The sequence below is a fragment of the Dama dama genome, chromosome X (genome assembly GCF_033118175.1).
Source record: "Dama dama isolate Ldn47 chromosome X, ASM3311817v1, whole genome shotgun sequence".
In the NCBI taxonomy this organism is placed as follows: Eukaryota; Metazoa; Chordata; class Mammalia; order Artiodactyla; family Cervidae; genus Dama; species Dama dama.
The window spans coordinates 119,389,781-119,402,734 of record NC_083714.1 but is presented as its reverse complement, the minus strand read 5'-3'; positions in this window follow the sequence as shown (position 1 = coordinate 119,402,734).

Here is a 12,954-nt window from a genome sequence, read left to right as displayed (position 1 = left end):
CTTACATAATTTTCTTTCTTTAAGGTCTTCATTACAGTAAGAAGCAGCCAGTTCACAACACTGTGCCCGTATTCTTTGAACTTTTCATCAAAATCTATCACAGAAACTATGTGGTCCATCGAAGTTAGTAGATAAAGAGAAAACTGGCACTCAAATAATTAGACTAAAAAGCATTCATGTTAGAACACAACAAAACTTCTAAGCATAGATATCAATTTAAAATATAAGGCCTTTTTGAAATTAAAAAAGAAGTTTAATTTTTCTGATTCGTTTAGCTAACAGTGCTATGTGTCATCCATTTGTCTTTCAGACAATCTCCAGATAAAACACCATTAAATCAGCCAGGAGAGTGGGGAATGGACTTCTTTTGAACACCAGAAGGCTGAGATTAGAAATATTGCTCAAGGAAAGTCTACTTTCTTCCTTTAGGAAAGTGTATTCCTTTTCTGATGCTGCATTTGACCCAAGAACAGAGAAAGCACAGTTTAATACAAATTTCCTTAAATAGAAGTGTTTCACTTGTTGGTGGAAATTATTTCTGTTGGTGACTCAAGACCTGAATCAAAAGGGGCAGTTTGATAGCAAGAATTGATCTTACCTTGCACAATCCACGTCACCAGCATCAGTATTCCTTTTGTTAAGGACTCTGGGGACCAAGATAAGTTATGCTGAAAATTGCTGCATCCACTTCTACCCTAAGCTGCCACTTCACATCTGATAAGATCTTGTACCTTGAAAAAATTATATTAGAAAATTAACCTTTTACTCTGTGAGTGTATGATTTTGCTTGCCACCAATCCATAACACATCCGATACCCTGATCCTAAAATTTCACATAAGTGTTCACTCAGAACTTTGTGCATGTTAACTTAAATTTGATTTTCATAAAACCCTTTCACAATGAGGTCAAGCAAACATTTATATAATCGCTTGCTTTTTATAAACAGCCAAGTGTCAGTCTTTGCCAGCTGTTAACCTCAGGCCAGACCAATATAATTAGTTTTGGTAATTACTTCTAGTTCTTCAGGAATAATTCTATCCTTACTTCACTCTAGAATTAAATTGATGGATTCTTCTTGTGTGAGAACTTATGACCTTTAAGTCTACCTACTCTCACTATGTTCCATAAATAATGAAATATAATTTTTTCAAGTCTTCCTCCTCTATAGAAAAACATAATAATCAAAATGCTCCAAAGCACACTTAATTCAAAGACACTCAAGAATATTACTCACATTGAGGTAATTAGTTTTAAATATTTCTGGTTTAATAAGTTTTTATTTGTCTGCTGGGACAGTTGCTCTCTCCCACACATGTGGACATTAGCTTAAGAAATGCATGGATAGTGATGGATGGCCCTGAGAGCCTCATGCTTTGTCAAGGTCTTTCAGTGTCAATGAACATGTGCTCATGCAAAAAACAAAAATGTCAATTTAAACTTCAAATAGACTCTCAAATCAGTAAGTTCATAATCAGCATATAACCATAAATTTGTTAATATTATTTTTTCTCATTATTCTTGGAATGGTATACAAAAGTACTTAATAATATTGATTTTGGTGTCAGATATAACAGGGTTTTCTAGTCTCTTCCATTTATTAGCTGTATTGCCTTGGGCTAATTACTCAATCTTTAAGCTCCTAATTTTTTATTTGTATACTTGGAATAATGCCTCATATCATTTGTATTGATGAAAAAAGATAATAAATATAATAGCAATCTAAACATCAAAAGAATCCAAAAAGCAATTCAAAAACACTAATGAGCATCCCTTACAAAAAAGGATGTAGTGTAATTGAAGGATGGTTTGTTTTATTTTGCAATGGTTGAAAGTAGAATTATCTCCAGGTGTCTCAAGTTGGTAATACTACAATGATGCAATCTATGTGACAAATCTATAGAAAATATGGTATAGATCATAAAAGACAATCATTTTAATGTCAAAGGACTCTCTCTGAAAGTAGAGTCCTACTTTCCTTTTTTTTCAAGAACTTGTATTTTCCTAGTAATAAGTGTTCTTAAATGTTCAATTGCAAGGGGATATGTATGTACACACATACATTTGTGTACAAAAACTGTGGGCTACTTTAAAGTTAAAATATTAATATCGATATCATAAAATATATTTTAATTTGGAAAATTCCAGATATTTAAGGAAAACTATGCCTTATTTCAATAAGCATTATCACTAAGTTTTAGAAGGATTGGAGAACTAAGTTCAAATAACCAGGAGTACAGCAATTGATTCTCATTAATTTGAGAAAAGAAACTGTATATTCTCTTAAAAAGTCACATTTTTGCCATTGTGTTTATTTCTAGAAAATCTCTATGCATTTATTACTGACGTAGAAATGAAAAATCAGTCTCACATATCATGGAACTTACATGGAAAGTGACGGTGCTTATTAAATGAAAATGCTATGTCATGTTAATTGTGCCACCAATGTAAGAAAACCAATTATTTCCAAGTTAATCTCTAAATTCAATGTAATTTCATTAAAAAAAAACTCAACTAGAAGTTTATGGAACTTGTCTGAAAGTGAAAGAAATTGTAAGTCTCTCAGTCATGTCCAACTCCTTGAGACCCCATGGACTGTAGCCTGCCAGGCTCCTCTGTCCATGGAATTCTCTAGGCAAGAATACTGGAGTGGGTTGCCATTTCCTTCTCCAAGGGATCTTCCTGACCTAGGGATCAAACCCAGGTCTCCTGCATTGCAGGCAGATTCTTTACTGTCTGAGCCACCAGGGAAGCCCTGGTTTACAAAACTTATCTAACAAATTCTAAATTGCATAAACGTAATATTTATTTTACCATAATTTGTTGATGAATAAGGACAAAGACTATCCTAATATTAATATTATTATAAATCCACAGTAATTAAAACCATGTGTCATTAGCACAGTGGTTGTAACACTTTGTCAAAAGGATAAAGTAAAAATAACCTAGAAGCAGATCCAACAACAACATGGGAATTCAAAATATGTCAAAAATCATATGAAAATCCACTGGAAAATTAAGGCTATTTCAAACAATGATGGTGGTAAAACATAACTGTACTTGTTTACACTACACAGGGCTTCCCTGGTGGCTCAGACAGTAAAGAATCTGCCTAAAATGCAGGAGACCCAGGTTTTATTCTTGGGTTGGGAAGATCCCCTGGAAAAGGAAATGGTAACCCACTCCAGTATTCTTGCCTGGAGAATTCCATGGACAGAGGAGCCTGATGGACTACAGTCCATGGGGATACAAACAGTCGGATACGACTGAGAGACTAACACTGACATGACACATAAGAAAAAATTTCAAAAGTATTGAACACTTAAAGAGGAAAAACTCAATTTTTCAATTATTGAAAAGCACACAACACTAAATATCAAAATACTTGAGACAGTTCAAACTGCAGTTCAGTTCAGTTCACTTCCATCACTCAGTCATGTCTGACTCTTTGTGACCCCATGAATTGCAGCACACCAGGACTCACTGACCATCACCAACTCCAAGAGTTTACTCAAACTCATGTCCATCAAGTCGGTGATGCCACCCAGCCATCTCATACTCTGTCGTCCCCTTCTCCTCCTGACCCCAATCCCTCCCAGCATCAGGGTCTTTTCCAATGAGTCGACTCTTCACATGAGGTGGCCAAAGTATTGGAGTTTCAGCTTCAGCACCAGTCCTTCCAATGAACACCCAGGACTGATCGCCTTTAGGATCGACTGGTTGGATCTCCTAGCAGTCCAAGGGACTCTCAAGAGTCTTCTCCAACACCACGGTTCAAAAGCATCAATTCTTTGGTGCTCAGCCTTCTTCACAGTCCAAATCTCACATCCATACATGACTACTGGATAAACCATAGCGTTGACTAGATGGACCTTTGTTGGCAAAGTAATGTCTCTGCTTTTAAATATGCTGTCTAGGTCGGTCATAACTTTCCTTCCAAGGACTAAGCGTCTTTTAATTTCATGGCTGCAGTCACCATCTGCAGTGATTTTGGAGTCCAAAAAAATAAAGTCTGACACTGTTTCTACTGTTTCCCCATCTATTTCCCATGAAGTGATGGGACCAGATGCCGTGATCTTCGTTTTCTGAATGTTGAGCTTTAAATGAACTTTTTCACTCTCCTTCATTTTCATCAAGAGGCTCTTTAGTTCCTCTTCACTCTCTGCCATAAGGGTGGTGTCATCTGCATATCTGAGGTTATTGATATTTCTCCCAGCAATCTTGATTCCAGATTGTGCTTCCTCCAGCCCAGGGTTTCTCATGATGTACTCTGCATATAAGTTAAATAAGCAGGGTGTCAATATACAGCCTTGATGTACTCCTTTTCCTATTTGGAACCAGTCTGTTGTTCCATGTCCAGTTCTACCTGTTGCTTCCTGACCTGCATACAGGTTTCTCAAAAGGTGGGTCAGGTGGTCTGGTATTCCCATTTCTTTCAGAATTTTCCACAGTTTATTGTGATCCACACAGTCAAAGGCTTTGGCATAGTCAATAAAATAGAAATAGATGGTTTTCTGGAACTCTCTGGCTTTTTCCATGATCCAGCAGATGTTGGCAATTTGATCTCTGGTTCCTCTGCCTTTTCTAAAACCAGCTTGAACATCTGGAAGTTCATGGTTCACGTATTGCTGAAACCTGGCTTGGAGAATTTTAAGCATTACTTTACCAGCATGTGAGATGAGTGAAATTGTGCGGTAGTCTGAGCATTCTTTGACATTGCCTTTCTTTGGGATTGGAATGAAAACTGACCTTTTCCAGTCCTGTGGCCACTGCTGAGTTTTCCAAATTTGCTGGCATATTGAGTGAAGTACGTTCACAGCATCATCTTTCAGGATTTGAAATAGCTCAACAGGAATTCCATCACCTCCACTAGCTTTGTTTGCAGTGATGCTTTCTAAGGCCCCCTTGACTTCACATTTCAGGATGTCTGGCTCTAGGTGAGTGATCACACCATCGTGATTATCTGGCTCATGAAGATCTTTTTTGTACAGTTCTTCTGTGTATTCTTGCCACCTCTTCTTAGTATCTTCTGCTTCTGTTAGGTCCATACCATTTCTGTCCTTTATCAAACCCATCTTTGCATGAAATGTTCCCTTGGTATCTCTAACTTTCTTGAACAGATCTCTAGTCTTTCCCATTCTGTTGTTTTCCTCTATTTCTTTGCATTGATCGCTGAGGAAGGCTTTCTTAGCTCTCCTTCCTATTTGGAACTCTGCATTCAAATGGGAATAGCTTTCCTTTTCTCCTTTGCTTTTTGCTCCTCTTCTTTTCACAGCTATTTGTAAGGCCTCTTCAGACAGACATTTTGCTTCTTTGCATTTCTTTTCCATGGGGATGGTCTTGATCTCTGTCTCCTGTACAGTGTCACGAACCTCTGTCCATAGTTCATCAGGCACTTTGTCTATCAGATCTAGTCCCTTAAATCTATTTCGCACTTCCACTGTATAATCATAAGGGATTTGATTTAGGTCATACCTGAATGGTCTAGTGGTTTTCCCTACTTCCTTCAATTTAAGTCTGTATTTGGCAATAAGGAGTTCATGATCTGAGCCACAGTCAGCTCCCGGTCTTGTTTTTGCTAACTGTATAGAGCTTCTCCATCTTTGGCTGCAAAGAATATAATCAATCTGATTTTGGTGTTGACCATCTGGTGCTGTCCATGTGTAAAGTCCTCTTGTGTTGTTGAAAGAGGGTGTTTTCTATGACCAGTGCATTCTGTTGGCAAAACTCTATTAGCCTTTAGCAATAGAGCTTTAGCCTTTGCTAATAGGCTAAATAGCCTTTAGCCTATTAGCAAACTGCAGTTAGCAACTATGAAATCTTATGAAATTATTCAGCCCATAGTCTCACTTTAGTAATGGGAAAATATTTTTACTTCATTAATCCAGGATTTTAATATAATATGATTTGAATAATTAAATTTGTGAATTGAATATCCACCACTTTATTAGGTAATGATATATTGACACAATGAAGGAAACATTCTACAAATAAAATCAATTATACAACCTCTGTCTGTTAGTTTACCTGTGAAAAAGTATTATAACACTTGTTTCAAATGGCCAGTGGATATGCTCACAGACAAAGGTTGAGGATTTCTTCACATTCCACTCCAAAAGAGATACCAACTTAAACAATCTTAATATAATGCTCAAAAGAAAGATGTATTTTTTAGGACACAATGAGTGACAAAAAATATAGTATTAGAAACTGCCCATTCCTCAGAGTACTTCAAATTGCTTTTGAGGCATTCTTTGTAAAGTCTAGGATTCCTTCCTTAGAATAGTTATAGTTGGTTGCAGCATTTTTGAATGCCCCTAGGGCATGGCTCAACTATCTGAATCCTGATTTAAGAATTTAATATAGAAAGACATTCCGGAGAGCAGTCATGTTTCAAAATATCATAGGAAAAATAAGATGCCCACCTCTGCTGCCCTAGTCAGTGCCCAGTGTCCAATCATATTATAGATTTTTTCCTTCACTTCTTCTTTCATGACTAGCAGGAACTTGTTCTACACTGCACCGTTTCACCAATATTGTCCCCTCAAAATGAGAGCTCATGCTTATCTCTTAAGTCTGGCTCATTATAAGTATTAGATTATATTTCTTGTTAGTTCATTTATCCACTCTTTCTTTTTGAAGCAAATATATTGAAAACTTTAAAGCAAGAAACATCTACCAATAATTACAAAAGAAAAAAATTTATTTTGCAAAGTAGCTAAAACATACATAAGTAAAGTTCAAGCTAAATGTTTCTTCAATCCAACAATGATGCTTTAAAGTCTACTCTATTTCCCTTTCACTATAAATAAAGAGCAAATATCCGGTGACGGTGCATGATAACATCATTATTCTGACCTAATGACTACTCAGCTATAAACTAGCATCCGATGGTGTAGTAATGCAATTAAGTTTACTATACTAATCAGAATTAAGAAATGCTGAAAAACAGTATTAGTCTAACTGAAACTTGAACTATTTAACCATATTCTGAGAAATGTAACATTTTCATGGATGGATGACCCAATTTAAATTGAAATTAAAAACATCAAGGAATAAGCCAGGAGCTGTGTATTAAATCTACTTTTCTCAGCATGGGGCTGAGATAGGTGATAAACATATTTATTCTCAATCCATGTTGTTTATGTGCTTACAATCGATACATAAATTGAAAAAAAATCTGAAATGCATGAAAACATATAAAACGTCTATCTCCTCATTAACTTTTATCAGAGCTACCATATAAAGAGATTCCCTCCCTAATACACAAAACTGTGTTCCTCCAGTCATTTCCATTTTGTTTAGTTCCAAAGTCTTAAAAAAATAATAATTTATTTATTTTAATTGGAGGCTAAATAATTTACAATATTATAGTGGTTTTTGCCATACATTCAAATGAATCAGCCATGGGTGTACATGCATTCCCCATTCTGAACTCCCCTCTCACCTCCCTCGCCATCCCATCCCTCAGGGTCATCCCAGTGCACCGGCTCTGAGTACCCTGTCTCATGCATCAAACCTGAACTGGTGATCTATTTCACATACGGTAATATACATGTTTCAATGCTATTCTCTCAGATCATCTCACCCTCGCCTTCTACCACAGAGTCCAAAAGTCTGTTCTTTACATCTGTGTCTATTTTGCTGTCTCGCATATAGGGTCATCTTTACCATCTTTCTATATTCCATATATATGTGTTAATATACTATATTGGTGTTTTTCTTTCTGCTTACTTTACTCTGTATCAGTTCAGTTCATTTCAGTCAGGAAGGCTCCAGTTTCATCCACCTCATTAGAACTGATTCAAATGTGTTCTTTTTAATAGCTGAGTAATATTCCATTGTGTATATGTACCACACTTTCTTATCCATTTGTCTGCCAGTGGACATCTAGGTTGCTTCCATGTCCTAGCTATTGTAAACAGTGCTGCAATGAACATTGGAGTACATGAGTCTCTTTCAGTTCTGGTTTCCTCATGTGTAAGTCCAGCAGTGAGATTGCTGGGTTATATGGCAGTTCTATTTCCAGTTTTTTAAGGAATCTCCACACTGTTCTCCATAGTGGCTGTACTAGTTTGCATTCCCACCAGCAGTATAAGAGGGTTCCCTTTTTTCCACACCCTCTCCTCCATTTATTGTTTGTAGATTTTTTGATAGCAGCCATTCTGACCAGCATGAGATGGTACCTCATTGAGGCTTTGATTTGCATTTCTCTGATAATGAGTGATGTTGAACATCTTTTCATGTGTTTGTTAGCCACCTGTATGTCTTCTTTGGAGAAATGTGTTTTTAGTTCTTTGGCTCATTTTTTGATTGGGTCGTTTAATTTTCTGGAATTGAGCTGCATGAGCTGCTTGTATATTTTTGAGATTAATTCTTTGTCAGTTGCTTCATTTGCTATTATTTTCTCCAATTCCGAAGGCTGTCTTTTCACCTTGCTTATAGTTTCCTTTGTAGTGCAAAAGCTTTTAAGTTTAATTAGGTCCCATTGTTTAGTTTTGCTTTTATTTCCATTACTCTGGGACGTGGTTCATAGATGATCCCACTGTGATTTATGTCAGAGAGGGTTTTGCCTATGTTTTCCTCTAGAAGTTTTAGAGTTTCTTGTCTTATATTTATATCTTTAATCCATTTTGAGTTTACTTTTACATATGGTGTTAGAAATTGTTCTAGTTTCATTCTTTTACAAGTGGTTGACCACTTTTCCCAGCACCACTTGTTAAAGAGATTGTCTTTTCTCTATTGTATATTCTTGCCTCCTTTGTCAAACATAAGGTGTCCATAGGTGCGTGGATTTATCTCTGGGCTTTCTTTCTTTCTTTTTTTTTTCTGTTGATCTATATTTTTGTCTTTGTGTGAGTACCATACTGTCTTGACTGTAGCTGTGTAAAATAGTATGGTCACACAGGTTGATTCCTCCAGTTCCATTCTTCTTTCTCAAGATTGCTTTGGCTATTCGAGGGTTTTTTTGTTTTTTTTTTTTTTTTTTTTTTGTAATTCCATACAAATTGTGAAATTATTTTTTCTAGTTCTCTGAAAAGTACTGTTGGTAGCTTGATAGGGATTGCATTGAATCTATAGATTGCTTTGGGTAGTATACTCATTTTCACTATACTGATTCTTCCAATCCATGAACATGGTATATTTCTCCATCTATTTGTGTCCTCTTTGATTCCTTTCATCAGTGTTTTATAGTTTTCTATATATAGGTCTTTTGTTTCTTTAGGTAGATTTATTCCTGAGTATTTTTTTTTTTATTGCAATGGTGAATTGAATTGTTTCCTTAATTTCTCTTTCTGTTTTCTCATTGTTAGTGTATAGGAATGCAAGGGATTTCTGTGTGTTAATTTTATATCCTGCAACTTTACTATATTCATTGATTAGCTCTAGTAATTTTCTGGTAGAGTCTTTAGGGTTTTCTATGTAGAGGATCATGTTATCTGCAAACAGCGAGAGTTTCACTTCCTCTTTTCCTATCTGGATTCCTTTTACTTCTTTTTCTGCTCTGATTGCTGTGGCCAAAACTTCCAAAACTATGTTGAATAGTAGAGGTGAGAGTGGGCACCCTTGTCTTGTTCATGATTTCAGGGGAAATGCTTTCAATCTTTCACCATTGAGGGTGATGCTTGCTGTGGGTTTGTCATATATAGCTTTTATTATGTTGAGGTATGTTCCTTCTATTCCTGCTTTCTGGAGAGTTTTAATCATAAATGGATGTTGAATTTTGTCAAAGGCTTTTTCTGCATCTATTGAGATAATAATATGGTTTTTAACTTTCAATTTGTTAATATGGTATATTACATTGATTGGTTTGAGGATATTAAAGAATCCTTGCATTCCTGTGATAAAGCCCACTTGGTCATGATGCATGATCTTTTTAATATGTTGTTGGATTCTGTTTGCTAGAATTTTGTTAAGGATTTTTGCATCAATGTTCATCAGTGATATTGGCCTGTAGTTTTCCTTTTTTGTGGCATCTTTGTCTGGTTTTGGAATTAGGGTGATGGTGGCCTCATAGAATGAGTTTGGAAGTTTACTTTCTTCTGCAATTTTCTGGAAGAGTTTGAGTAAGAAAGGTGTTAACTGTTCTCTAAATTTTTGGTAGAATTCAGCTGTGAAGCCATCTGGTCCTGGGCTTTTGTTTGCTGGAAGATTTCTGATTACAGTTTTGATTTCCTTGCTTGTGATGGGTCTGTTAAGATCTTCTATTTCTTCCTGGTTCAGTTTTGGAAAGTTATACTTTTCTAAGAATTTGTCCATTTCTTCCAAGTTGTCCATTTTATTGGCATAGAGCTGCTGGTAGTAGTCTCTTATGACCCTTTGTATTTCAGTGTTGTCTGTTGTGATCTCTCCATTTTCATTTCTAATTTTGTTGATTTGGTTCTTCTCCCTTTGTTTCTTGATGAGTCTGGCTAATGGTTTGTCAATTTTGTTTATCTTTTCAAAAAACCAGCTTTTAGGTTTGTTGATTTTTGCTATGGTCTCTTTTGTTTCTTTTGCATTTATTTCTGCCCCAATTTTTAAGATTTCTTTCCTTCTACTAACCCTGGGGTTCTTCATTTCTTCCTTCTCTAGTTGCTTTAAGTGTAGAGTTAGGTTATTTGTTTGACTTTTTCTTGTTTCTTGAGGTAAGCCTGTATTGTTGTTTCTTGAGGTAAGCCTGTATTGAATAAACTTTAAATTGATAAAATAGTATTCTAATGATGTGATGCAGCTGGATGATTGTTACATTTTTAGGAGTTTTTCAATCCCTTTGTTAAACTGTTTGAAATAAGCCATGATAGGAGTATATAGTCCATGGAAATTGATGGACACTAAAATTTAGGGCCTTTATTTGGAGTCTCTATTTAATAGCTTACTGTTAATATTATCTAGCCTAGAACCCATATTTAAATTTTGTCAATATTGTACTTTAAGAGCCATTTATTTTTCTCAGTCTTAAGTTTGATTTAGGATCACACATTGCATTTATTGCCATACTTCTTTAGTCTGTTTTAATCTGGAACATTTGCTCAATCTTTCTTTGTGTTTCTTGACCTTGACATTTTGGAAAGGGTAGTTATTTTGTAGAATATGCTCAGAGTTTGTCAAATATCTCATGATTAGGCTAGGCTGTGCACTTTTTGCAAGAATACCACAAATGGGATGTTTTAGCTTTTTGAGAACATCATTTATAAGATACACATGAGAACGGTTTGTCCCCAAATTTGATAATGGTAGCTTTGAACATATGGTTAATGTGATGTCTGCTGGGATTTTCACCTGAAAATTTACTATTTCATTTTTATAATTAATAAAAAATTTATTTGGTGCTAGTGTAAGGCTAAATAAATATCTCCCTGCTCATCATCCTTTTACCTATGACGTTTAGCATTCCTTAAGGATTTTCCAACTTCATTTCCCCCCCTATATTTAGAATTGATAAATGACCCAATGAAAAAATGGGCCAAAGAACTAAACAGACATTTCTCCAAAGAAGACATACAGATGGCTAACAAACACATGAAAAGATGCTCAACATCACTCATTATCAGAGAAATGCAAATCAAAACCACAATGAGGTACCATTACATGCCAGTCAGGATGGCTGCTATCCAAAAGTCTACAAGCAATAAATGCTGGAGAGGGTGTGGAGAAAAGGGAACCCTCTTACACTGTTGGTGGGAATGCAAACTAGTACAGCCGCTATGGAGAACAGTGTGGAGATTTCTTTAAAAACTGGAAATAGAACTGCCATATGACCCAGCAATCCCACTTCTGGGCATACACACCGAGGAAGCCAGATCTGAAAGAGACACATGCACCCCAATGTTCATCGCAGCACTGTTTATAGCCAGGACATGGAAGCAACCTAGATGCCCATCCGCAGATGAATGGATAAGGAAGCTGTGGTACATATACACCATGGAATATTACTCAGCCATTAAAAAGAATTCATTTGAATCAGTTCTAATGAGATGGATGAAACTGGAGCCCATTATACAGAGTGAAGTAAACCAGAAAGATAAAGATCAATACAGTATACTAATGCATATACATGGAATTTAGAAAGATGGTAATGATAACCCTATACGCAAAACAGAAAAAGAGACACAGATGTACAGAACAGACTTTTGGACTCTGTGGGAGAAGGCGAGGGTGGGATGTTTTGAGAGAACAGCATCAAAACATGTATATTATCAAGGGTGAAACAGATCACCAGCCCAGGCTGGATGCATGAGACAAGTGCTCGGGCCTGGTGCACTGGGAAGACCCAGAGGGATGAGGTGGGGAGGGATGTGGGAGGGGGGATCGGGATGGGGAATACATGTAAATCCATGGCTGATTCATGTCAATGTATGGCAAAAACCACTATAATATTGTAAAGTAATTAGCCTCCAACTAATAAAAATAAATGGAAAAAAAAAACTTTTCCTCTTATCAGTCATTTATTCACTCACTAATTCATATATTTATTCACTTATTCATTAATCCAGTGATGTGTGTACATATGAGTATAATTTTTATTCTATTCATGTTATTACTTTTAAAATCATAATTAATTTTGAGGTATGTTTTGTTTCAGATTTGGGTACTGGAATCCCCTTAAGGTGGCTCTTATTAAGATTTGAGCAACTCCTTACTTTCTGAAACAGAAACAAATTCCAAACTCATTTTGTACTTTGCCTCTCTCAACTATAGTATCAGGCATATCTCTATGTAGCCCTGGTAACTTTGGGAGCATGGTTTTTAAAAAATTAAGATCTGGTAGCTGAGTATATTCATTGCTAATAGTATGTCATGGCTTCTATGTTCTTTCAGTAAATAGATAAGAAATACAAATTTATATATTTTTCTAAGTTTTATTCACATCTATTCTCAATGTATATATATACACACATACACAATTATATGTAATTATATGAGTACATACTGATCTCTCCAACTCTAATCTCACAGTTCTGAGTATAGTCTAG